The sequence below is a fragment of the Phyllostomus discolor genome, chromosome 9, assembly GCF_004126475.2.
Source record: "Phyllostomus discolor isolate MPI-MPIP mPhyDis1 chromosome 9, mPhyDis1.pri.v3, whole genome shotgun sequence".
Taxonomy (NCBI): domain Eukaryota; kingdom Metazoa; phylum Chordata; class Mammalia; order Chiroptera; family Phyllostomidae; genus Phyllostomus; species Phyllostomus discolor.
This window is the reverse complement of record NC_040911.2, coordinates 62,323,010-62,335,973: the sequence shown is the minus strand read 5'-3', so window position 1 is coordinate 62,335,973 and position 12,964 is coordinate 62,323,010.

Here is a 12,964-nt window from a genome sequence, read left to right as displayed (position 1 = left end):
GAGATAGTGGTCGCTGCTTCAAAACAAAACTACTTGGTCTTCTCCAAAGTATTCAAGTATAGTTCCCCCCTGGAGGGGCTCATTGTAGGTTCAGGTTGAGTGCAGCCAGCTGTCCCCTGTACAAGTATAAGCTTAGCCACCCCAAGCTCAAGGGAATATAGCAATAGAGTCTACCTTTAGGGATGATGCCATTCAAGCCAGTGGGGGGGAGAGTTATGTACTTCATTATGGTCCTAGACAATTGTCTGTAAGTATCTCACACTTTGCATGTCCCAGCCCTGAGGCACTCTCCTTTCCAGATCATGGGACTGCATCCAGCAAAGTGGGGTATCTGGGTCTTGACTGGGCTAATTCAGTTTCCAGCTAAAGGTGGTACCCACAAGCCTGTAGATGTAGGGGCAGGCTCTTCTTCCCTTTCCATGGGCAGCATGGTTTGAACTTGTAGCAGATATTGGATTTGTCTCCACGCCATGTAGTCACACAACTTAGCATTCATACATCTCTTTCCCAAACAAAATCTTCCCTAAGAGGAACTGAAAATCTCAGCTCTGCATGGCTCTCTGGTCTCCCTGTACCACTTAACTCAGCAGGATAGGGAGGGTCAAAATTTCAAGCTCTGCATGTTGCTCTGGTTTCTCTTCACTACTGAGCTCAGCAGGACAGGGTCAGCTAAGTGATTAAATGATGGGGGAAGAGGCACTGTCTGTGTGCTTGAGAAGGGGAGACCAGCCCTTTTCACCAAACCACACAGTTTAGTCACCATCTGAGTCTCCACCAAAATTTTCCTCAGAAAAAAAAAAAAAAAACAGGGCTCATTAAAGCTATTGGTGGGTGCTTCCAGCAGACCCTTCTACAAGAATTGAATATAACACATGGCCTCACCAACAGTCAGAGTCCTAATTGTGCACTCCCCAGGTTGGTGCCATGATATCCATCTAGCTTCTCAGCTACCACCATACCTGAGTGCAGGGGCTATTTATTTTCACATATTCACTTTTCTTACCAGTTTATGTGGCTTTTTTTCTGTAAATTTTTGGTTATTATATTTCAATTCAACTAACCTTTAGTTGGTTATTCATGTTTATTGCTCTATAATTTAGGTGTAAATCTGGTTTTGGGTCGGGAGCAGGTGGGTGTAGCTTCCACTTACTCTTCAGCTACCTTGGAATTCCCAAGGAAAAATGTTTTTAAGAAATTAGATGGATGTGACTGATACTGTACATTTAAAAAATAACAGAAGTAGAAGTTATTATGTGTTATTTGACTAAATTTGTATGAGACCATTAATTATTGTAATAAATATCAAATAAAAACTGTTCCATCAAGCATACCAACTATGTTTCTGGCAGCTTCAGTGTTTTCTGTAATACTAGGTATGTTTCATCCATTTTTTAAAGTACTTTGATTCAGTTCAATTTATATTGGAAATGAATTTCCCAGCATTCCACTCTTTTTCCTTTTCCTTTTTGTCCAGCTTATCCATGAATATGTTGAAGTTATTGATATTCTCTAAAGCGGGTATGCCCTTTGTCATTTGACCTTTCAGTTGGGGAAGCAGATTATACTGGGAAAGAGGGCTTTGCTGTCATTTGTTAACACTGGGCTGTCTGGCTCTGTTACATGTAAAGACAGAGAAGTTAAAAAATGAAGTGCAAGTCATTTTCTTTAAAAGTTCCCTTGAAATTCTAACTTGTTATGAATAGAGGAGGGTGTTCTCAAAGAAGGGTAATGAAGCCCCAGAAGGCTGAAGTTATTCCAAAGAAAGAGTCCCAGCTATGGCTCCAGAAAGATATGTGCTTCCTTATCCTCTATTTTTCCCTAAGTCTTCCTTTAGTTTTCAAAAAAAATTAGCTGGTAGCCAAGAAAAATACTTTTGAGATCAACACTTGAAAATTAAAAGAGATAAGAATCATAAATTTAAAAATAATTATAATGAAGCAGGAAGTCTAATCCATTCCTCCCCCTGTCATCTGTATAAGGGATTTGTGGGCAGAAGGTGGCAGGGCATTTCCCTGAATGTTCTTGCATCAAACCTGTGTTGTTCTCCACCTCTACTAGGAGCAAGTTTCTGAACACTGGGCAATGTTTTAGAGGAATAAAAAAATCCTTGCTTTGACTTCAGGGATCTCACTCAAAACTGAGAGGAAAATCTGTGTGTTGAGTCTGGGTTCCCCAAAGGAGAGAAAATGAGAAGGCATTTCCTACACATTAAAATATCTAAAACATTGTCAAGGAAAAATTAAGCTGCCCCAGATGCTAAATACCTTGTCTAAAGAGTTTCAGAAACTATGAAAAATTCCAAATAAATGTTAAGTTTGTACTTCATATAGGCCATCTGAAATTGGTTCTATGAGTAGACAACAAATGTGCTTGTAGTAAGGGCTAAACTCAGTCCCAGGGATGCTGACCTTTTATCAATATTTTGGTTCATAAAAGGAACATTCTTGGAAAAAATGGGTAAAATCAAATAGGTCCAGAGTGCCTTCTTTAGAAAAAAGAACATTATACTAGGAAAAAACAAGCCTACTATCCTGGGACACAGTGACTCTAAAGAGTACTTCCCTTGAAGAGAGAGTCATGAGAAGAGAAAACTAAAGAAGCAACAACTGAATACAAACAAGTAATTACTATTCCAGTGAAACTAAAGGTTTTAAATATAAACAAAATTATAAATAATAAAGGAGGAACTTCTTGCCCCATCACCATAATAGATTAATTCAATATTAAACCTTGGTTAGTATTAAATTAAGAGTACCATAATATATCCTTTTTAAGTACTTTGTTTTGCAGCCATATGGCATGTTTTATGATTGTGCAGTAGGAACAAAAAAAGAAATGAACCCTGCCATAACACATGTAGGAAAAGTATGTGAGCATGGGAGTTGGCAGTGAGATACTAGCAAAGATCTGACGTGTTAAAATGGTTATGAGTATTTCTATTCCATTTAAGGGTGTTTTATACCACAAAGTATAATATAAATAAATATTAACTTAAATTAAAAATAAAATATGACCATGTGCCTACATTAAGACCTACCAGATTATATAGATATATTTCCTTATCATAAAGTGCCTAGGAATAAACCTAACCAAGGAGATGGAAGACCTGTACTCAGAAAACTACACAAGACTGAATACAAAGAAATGGAAGAATGCACCATGTTCATGAATTGGAAGAATTAACATCATAAAAATGTCCATAGTACCCAAAGCAATTTATACATTCAAAACAATCCTTATTAAAATACCAATGACATATTTCACGGATACAGAACAAACACTCAGAAATTTATATGGAACCATAAATGAACCTGAATAGCCACAGTATTTTGAGAAAGAAGAGCAAAGTACGAGGGATCAAAATACCAGATATCAAACTGTGTTACAAGGCCACTGTAAGCAAAACAGCCTGATACTAGCACAAAAACAGACACATAGACAAATAGAACATAAGAGTCCAGAAATAAACCCACAGTGACTTGCACTGTGGTCAATTAATATCTGACAAAGGGGGCAGAAAATAAAATGGAATAAAAATAGCCTCTTCAACAAATGGTGTTGTGAAATCTAGGCAGCTACATGAAAAAACTGAAACTCGATCAACAATTTATGTCATAAACAAAAGTAAATTCAAGGTGGACAAAATACTTAAATATAAGTGTGACAACAAAAAAGTCCTAGAGAAGAATATAGGTGGGAAGATCTCAGATATCCCATGAAGCAATATTTTCACTGATATGTGCCCTAAAGCAAGGGACATAAAGGAAAGAATAAACAAATGGGATTTCATCAAAATAAAAAAGCTTCTGCATAGCTAATAAAAACAGCATTAAAATGAAAAGGAAACCAGCCATATAGGAAAACATATTTGCCAATAATACCTTGGACAATGGTTTTATCTCCAAAATATACAAGGAACTCACATGACTCTATTCCTGGAAGACAAACAACACAATTTAAAAAAATGGGGAAAAGGCCTGAACAGGCACTTATCCAAGGAGGACATACAGAGGGCCCAGAGACATATGAACAGATTCTCAGCATCACTAGCCATCAGAGGGATACAAATTAAAACCACAATGAGATACTTCATACCTGCAATAATGGCCATCATAAACAAATTAACAAACAACAAGTGTTGGAGAGGGAATAGAGAAAGTGTGGGAATACAGACTGGTGAAACCACTGTGGAAAACAGTATACAATTTCCTCAGAAAACTAAAAATGGAAATGCCATTTGATCTGGTAATATCACTGCTGGGATTATATCCTAAGAATCCTGAAACACCAATCCAAAAGAATCTATGCACCCCAATGTTCACAGCAGCACAATTTACAATAGCCAAGTGCTGGAAGCAAACTAAGTGCCCATCAGTAAATGAATGGATCAAAAAACTGTGGGACATTTACACAGTTGAATACTACACAACAGAATAAAGGAGCTCCTACCCTTTGCTCTAGCATGGATAGAACTGGAGACCATTATGCTAAGTGAAATAAGCCAGGTGGTGAAAAACAAATATCATATGATCTCACCTTTAAGTGGAACTTAATCAACAAAATAAACAGGCATGCAAAATATAACCAGAGACATTGAAATTAAGAAGAAACTGATAGTACCCAGGGGGTAGGTGGAGGGCATATGGGGGGAAAGGAGGGAAGGGTTTCCAGAAACATCTGTAAAGGACACATGAACAAAACCAATGGGGGTGGGATTAGGGGTGGGACGTGGTGGTGGCTGGAGTGGGGGCAGTGGTGGGGGTAAAATGGAGACAATTGTACTTGAAAAACAAAAAAATAAATAATTTTCTTTTAAATTATTTTGATGAATTATAGAAAATAGATTGTCAATCAAAACCTTAATTTTTAAAAGGGGAGCGGTTTCCAGGAACAAGTATAAAGGACACATGGACAAAAACTAGGATAGTGTGGACATGGGAGGGAGGTGGGCAGGGCTGGGGAGTGGGCTGGGAAGGGAGTAAAAGACAGAAAACTGTACTTGAACAATAATTAAAATAAAATAATAAAAACAAAACCTTGATTTTTAGATTTTATTTTGATAAGGTTGATGGTCAGATTATTTTCTTAAAAAATAAATTTGTATCTTCTCTGAAAGAAAAAATTTCCCTCCTTTTCCTCCCCTTGCCTCCTCCTCCCCATTGTCCCCCTCCTCCCACTCCTCCTTTTTCTTTTCGATAGGCAGAACAGTATCAGAAAAGTAAAGGCTAAGTTGAATAAAGCCAACTGGAGACAGCCATAGAAAGATGTGGTAGGATCCCCACAATCATAAAAGATACTTGCTTTTCTCATAGCATGCTGCATTTCTATTCCTCTTAATTAATGTTTTTATCAGGAAAATGACAACCTGGAATTTATGCCATAATTGAATTATTATTTACAGCAGGCTCTGCCATGTTCACAGACTGAAAGTTTAGATATTAATTTGTGTCTGATTTTTAAAGTGTAGATTTCCCTGGCTGGCATAGCTCAGTGGGTTGAGTGCGGGCTGCAAACAAAAGTGTCGCAGGTTTAATTCTCAGTCAGGGTACATGCCTGGGTTGCAGGCCATGACCCCCAGCAACCGCACATTGATATCTCTCTCTCTCTCTCTCTCTTTCTCCCTCCCTTCCCTCTCTAAAAAAATAAATAAATAAAATATTCAAAATAAAATAAAGTGTAGATTTCTCTGTTAGGTATTCACTATTGTTGAGTGGATTTGGGGGGGAAATCTGTATTGTAGTTGTGTAAGATTACAAAATTTCAGTGGTCTAGATCTGATGTTATACTCACATGTTTTCTCTAATTTTCTTTTTATTACTCTTTGCACAATTGTAAGGCAATACAGCTCTCCAGTTACAAGGACCACTGACAAACATAAACACCAACAAATTATCAGCAGGCACAAATTTCCTGCCACCATGCTATTGCACCATTCTTCAAAAAATGCACTCACAACTTATAATTATAGAAACCACAGAAAAAAGAATACAAATTCTGGAAGAAAACAATGATGTCTAAATATACTGGCCATTCTGTGAAAGTACACCCATGTAGCAAAAATGAGTAAATGAAAGTATTGATCATTGAAACTATTGACCTTATTGTTAAGGTCCAAAATCTAACCATCTATAACCAGATTGAATAAAAATCTTTCTGGATTTTATGCATAGCCATGCAGGCCTGAAAAAATCAATTTTCTGGAACTTGTCAAGTCTTCCACAGTTAAGGCAGTATCAGAAGTCTTTCCCATTCTTAATCTCACAGCAGGCTTGCAAGACACTCCAGAGGCCTGGGTCAGCTGCAGGTCTTGGCTGGTTTGAGCAGGTTCTAGTAGAAACATGCAAAAGATAAAAAATGTGTGAACACTTGAATGTTCCAAATTGCCATACATTTCATGCTTACAACTATTAGGTATCATTTTTCCTTTTATTCATCAAACATTTTGGGGGTTCCAAGCATGTGCCAAGTGCTACAGTACAGGCTGAGAAAAACAAGATGGACACTTAATAGTCTATATCATGAATGAGACCACAATTAGACAATCATAATAGAGTGTCATAAAGACTATTTAAAGGACTATATAAGACATCATGGCTGCATCAAAAAGAGGCATGATTAAATCTTGGAGAACAAAAGTCTGTCTGGGAGTATTTCTCCAATGAGGTAACAGGTGATATCTTTCCTGAGGTTTGCATATAGAATAATGTCAAGGGGAAGAATGAATATATTTGACTGAAAACATTAGGGACAATGGTGCAAATGTGTGTGTGTGTGTGTGTGTGTGTGTGTGTGAGAGAGAGAGAGAGAGAGAGATGCATGATAACATCATATTTTAGAAAGGGCCTGCAAGTATGTGGAAAATGAACTAGAACAAAGATGAATCCAAAGGAAAGAGGTGGCTTAGGACTTTATTGCAGTAACAGAAGTGAGAATTGAATTAAGGCAGATGCATTAAAAAGTTCTATGGTGACAAATCCATGGGTCTTGGGGGTTCTGCAGGGTTGACTGGAGGGACAGAAGCATGTAAAACAATGTGCCGCTCATGTTAATTAGACAAAGGTCAGGGCCCCATATGGCAGGCTAGGGCAAATGTGGAGGGCAATAAAGCAAATGGGAGACACGTTTGTGTTAAAAGTGTTGGTAGACAGCTTGGAGCATGACTCTAAGTGAGGGTCAGTGGTCTGTGGGCAATGATTATAATTTGGGTGTAAATGAGGGAAGGAAAGAGATAAAATTGAATATCAAGAGATATGTTCTTTTTCAAAGATTTTATTTATTATTTTTAGAGAGGGAAGGGAAGGGGAGAACGAGCGAGAGGGAGGGCGAGAGAGGGAGGGAGGGGGGGAGAGACATCAATGCACAGTTGCTGGGGGCCATGGCCTACAACCTAGGCATGTGCCCTGACTGGGAGATCGAACCTGCGATTGCCTGGTCACAGCCCACGCTCAATCCACTGAGCTACGCCAGCCAGGAAGAAATATGTCTTGAAGACAAAATCCTGAAGAGTATTAGGATCAAGCTAAGGTGGTGGAGAAACCTAGTCACTGAAGAAATGAATGGCTATAGAGAGAGGAAAGCCAGCAAATAATAAGGTTCCCAAATTCAAGAAAGAGCCAGTTCTAAGAAAAGATGGGGTCAGTTGTATATTCTGCAGAACAATCAAGATAAGGAGTGTATAGCAGTCCTCAAAAGAGTTGGGTTTGAGGCTCAGTGACAAGCAGCTCTGAGACACATAAATCTTTTGGAGGCTGTGTTTAGTGTCATAAGCATAAAGGAGAAATGGTCAGAAAATGATGCAAGCAGATGTCAAGCTTGACAAGCAAGTTCAATGAGCATGGCTTCAGTTACTCATGAGAAGTAGTCCTGTGTGGGTATTAACCTTGTATATGATATGGCTCTGTAACTCTACTGTATTGCTTTTTATAATGCAAAAAAATAGCCTGTTTATACTTCCTTGATCACGTTCCATGTATCATTTCTCATTGTAGCGTCTGCCACCTGGTTACATGAACTAGTGGTGGTATAAAATGACTTGGTGAAACCATGCAAAGTGGATTTGGATTTGTGCTCCTAGTGTAGATTTCTTTTTTCTTATTTGCCAAATAATTGGAATGTAGGAACACACACAGAGACACAAACTTGAATAAACTTATATGATATCTATGAACTAATCTATATCTGCTTTGTGATTTTTGGTAGAATATGCTTTAGGCTTATTGGTGCTGATGCAGTCAGTGAACCATCCACCCATCTCACACTTGCTCTTTCTCTACTGTTGTTGTTGGCTTTCTACCTCAAGTACCTGGGACTCTTTGCCTTAGAGCTTTTCCCACCCCAGAAATTTTTAGCCCATGATTTGGGAAGGCTAAAAATGCTGGAGAGATTATTTCCATCCTACAGAAGCAGCTCTCAATATCTAATGGGAATTAGTGGATATGCTGCTGTTCCCTTGTCTCTAATCTCTGAATGATTTTCAATACTGTCTCCCAGAAGTCATCAGCAGGATTGAGTTCCAGAGAACAAATGGAAACATAATAAATTTACCCTCCTTAATTTTGTGTCTTCTCTTCCCTGTCTCTTTTCCATACTTCTTTATGTGTGATTTCTGGGACTAAACCCAAATTAACTACTGACACTCAAATACTTGTCTTGGGTTCTGTTAGTCAGGAAATCCAATTTAATTGCCAAGTTCAAACAAACAAACAAAACACAAAACCTCAACTGTACTTGAGCTGATAAATTAAGGACCAAAAGATAAGTAGGCTTATGTCAGGTATAATAGAAATGAACTGCTTAAGCCCAAGCCAAGGTCCACTCAGAAAAAAATGAAACTTTATTTTTCTATTGCTAAACTTAGCTTCTTTCTGATGCCTCATATTTTTTCTTTTTTAATTGGTGTTCAAGTATAGTTTTCTGCCTTTTCCCCCACAACTCCCCACCAACCCATCCCTCCCCGTCTTCCCCTGTTTCCACCCTCCTTGTTATTATTCATGTGTTTTTTATAATTGTTCCTGTAAACCCTTCACCCTTTTCCCCCATTATCCCCTCCCCTCTCTCTTCTGCTCACTGTCAGCCTATTCTCAATTTCAATGTCTTTGGATATATTTTGCTTGCTTCTTCATTTTGTTGATTAAGATCCACCTAAAGGTGAGATCATATGGTATTTGTCTTTCACTGCCAGGCTTATTTCATGTAGCATAATGCTCTCCAGTTTAGTTTATGCTGTCACAAGGGGTAGGAGCTCCTTCTTTCTTTCTGCTGTGTAGTATTCCATTGTGTAGATATATCAGAGTTTTCTGATCCATTCATTTACTGATGGGCACTTAGGTTACTTCCAGGATTTGGCTATTGTAAATTGTGCTGCTATGAACATTGGGGTGCAATAGGTTCTTTAGACTGGTGTTTGGGGTTCTTAGGATATAATCCAAGTATTGGAATTGCTTTTAGTTTTCTGAGGAAATTCCATACTGTTTTCCATAGTGGTTGCACCAGCCTGAAATCCCACCAACAGTGCACTAGGGTTTCCTTCTCTCCACAACCTCTCCAACACTTGTAGTTTCTTGCTTTGTTTATGATGGCCATTCTCAGTGGTGTCCAGTGGTATCTCATTGTGGTTTTAATGTGCAGCTCTCTGATGGCTAGAGATACTCAGTATCTTTTCACACGTCTCAGGAACCTCTGTATGTCTTCCTTGAGGAAGTGTTTGTTCAAGTCATTTGCCCATTTTTTAATTGGGTTGCTTGCCTTCTTATAGTGGAATTGTGAGAGTACTTTATGTGTTTCGGATATTGGTTTCTTGTCTGAGGTGTCATTGGCAAATATGTATTCCTATATGAAAACATATTTCTCCTGGTTCTCTTTTCATTTTAAAGATTTTTTTCTTTAGCTGTGCAGAAGCTTTTTATTTTGATTAGATCCCATTTGTTTATTCTTTCCATTATGTCCCTTGCTCTAGGGGAAGTATCAGTGAAAATATTGCTCCATGGAATGTCTGAGATTTTTGCTACCAATGTTTTCCTTTAGGACTTTCATGGTGTCATGTCTTATATTTAAGTATTTATCCACCTTGAATTTATTTTGGGTATGTGTAAGTTGGTGTTCGAGTTTCTTTTTTCTTTTCTTTCTTCTTTTTTTTTTTTGCATGTAGCTGTCCTGATCTCCCCAGCACCATTTATGGAAGAGGCTATTTTACTACATTTCCTGTTCTAGCCTGCCCCCTTTGTCAAATAATAATTGATGATAGAGACCTAGGTGTATTTTGAGCTCTCTATTCTGTTTCATTGTTGGGAACCGCCCTGACTGGTATCAGAAGCTGAAACCCCCGCCTAGGCTAAGGCTAAGGGAATGCCCTTGGAGCCGTAAGCCAGCAAGGAGACAAAAGCTTATCTCCTTGGCAGAATGCTGCTTCTGCTGCTGAACCCCAAAAAGCTTGGTCAGTTAGCCAAAGACGGGTAATGCTTCCCACGGCGTTGGGGGGGGGTGACCTAAGGCAGGCACGATCACTTGGGAGGCCCCGCCAAAAGAAGGGACTTGGGGGGCTGCAGTGTAAGAGGGTGATGGACCCTCGCTCCTCGGCTTGACGTAGCCCTGAGTTCTCATCGTCTGGGAGAAAATCTCCTTATTGCCTTAGTTCCCGTGCTAAGCCTGAAACAGTAACAGGGTGGTGCAGCTCTGTGCTGAAAGGGCGTATTCCTGGGTGATCAGGCCTAAGAAAGAACAAGTAAATTACTGTGAAACCCTGCTTTGTTTAGAATGCTCTCAGATGAATGAGAGGGGTCCAAGGAGGAAGTTTGTTCCTCAGTCTTAACAGCTCTTGGACCCTGACTCAATAGACCAGTAGACTTCCTTGTTTTCTATGGTTCCTTACTTCCCCCTGATAAGTACTGTACTTTACCTGAATTATTATGCAAAATGAGCCAATAAAAGCATGTATGGACGGTAAATCAAGGCCCTCCCCACTAGGGGGGTGGCCATTCTGTCCCTACTTCCCCACAGGACCTGGTTGTCTCTGTGCATGTGTGTTTGTTTTTCTCGCGTGTTTTTCGGTGAGCCATCCACAGCGTTCCGTGGTCACTGCTGGCCGGTGACCCACGCACATACATTTATTGTTACTATGTCTATTCTTATGCTAGTACTAGGCTGCTTTGATTACAGTGACCTCTTGTAATACAGTTTTGATATCAAGTATTGTGGTCCCTCCTTACTTACCTCTTCATTCTCAAATTGCTGCTGCTATTTGGGGTAGTTTATGTTTCTATATAAATTTTTGAAGTGTTGTTCTATATCTGTGAAATATACCTTAGTACTTTAATGATATTGCATTGAATGTGTAGATTGCTTTGGGTAGTATGGACATTTTGATGATGTTAATTCTTCTGATCATGACCAGGGTGTATATTTCCATTTGTTGTGTCTTTCTTGATTTGTATTTCTTCAAGTGTTGTGTAGTTTTCTGAGTACAGGTCTTTTACCTCCTTGGTTAGGTTATTCCTAGGTATTTTATTTTTTCTGTTGTTATATCAAATGGGATTTTCCTTGATTTCTGTTTCTGATATTTCATTGTTGGGATTACAAAAACACCTTGGATTCCTGAATATTGACTTTGTATCTTGCTGTTTTGCCAAATTCATTTATTGGGGTTGAGCAGGTTTTTTTGATGGAGTCTATAGGGTTTTCTATGTACATTGGTCAAGTCATCTGCAAACAATGACAGTTTTGTTTCCTCTTTTCCAAGTTTGATGCTTTTATTTCATTTTCTTTTCTGACTTCTATGCCTAGGACTTCCAATACTGTGCCTCATTTTATCAAGTAAAAACAACTTAATATCAACCAAGACAGGGTCATCTCAATTCATTCAGTTTTTTACTACCTCTATTTTTCTGTCTGGGGTTGTGTTTAAATTCCAGGAAGCTTGCCTATCATTAATAACCAGGGGCAGGAAATAAGGACCTAGCCCATGGCATGCTCTTGTCTACTGTATTGGCTTGGTAGCCTCATGCCTGTTTGTGCCTTCACTGGTTAGTATCCCTTCTGATGGCATCAAGCAATGTGTCAGTGGCCTCCCATATGAACTTTAGCCCTCTTGTCACAGGAGTTCAGCTCTGTTCTAGCCTCCCTGATTTTATTTAGTGCCTTTTCAAGTTCCTAACTGCCAGTTAGTTTCCATTTGCCCTAAATCATATGGAGGGAAAAAAAAGCACCTATGTTAGGACCACTGTGTTTCTTGCAGGCTCTGTGAAGGGTTCATCTAACACATCTATCTAAACACCATTGTGGTTCCTATTAAATTCTGCTGATTTTATATCATGCCATGGAGGTCAGGGAGAACTCTGAATGTTTCCACTCAGGAGTAAAACCTAGACAAGGCAATTTCCTGTTATTCCACCTTTTTTGACCTCTCTTCCCAGCCACCAGCAAGTTCTTGAGATTGTGGACAGGAAAAATAAGTGGCTCCCCTCCCTCACAGAACACCCCTAAGCTAATAACATAAAATCCTCAGCTCTCTTGAATCTTCTTAGTGGGAGAGCTGAATTAATTTCCACCCATTCTGAGATGTGTTCTGTCCCAGTAGGATGAAAGCACAGATACTCAGAGCAGCAGCATACGGATTAACACCCCCCTGTATTGATATTTTCTTTTTCCTGCCTTGCTTCCCATTCTTCCCACTTCATATTCCCAGATTGTTCTCAAATCAACTACTTGAATCCAAGTCCTTGTTTCACGGATGCTTTGTAGATTACTTGACCTAAGGCATACCATCATCCACATTTGTGTCTTACAAACAGAAGCAGTCCTTTCTCCCTGTCTGCTGTTTAGAATGTGAATTTGGGTTTGTACCTGAGGGAATGACATAGTAGAAATAGACCTTGCTGATACAGAACTGAAAAGCTAAACTATGTATTTGCTTTAGCAAACTTTTCTTTAAGATGACAAGAAAACTGCTGAACACTTGAAAGAACATTTG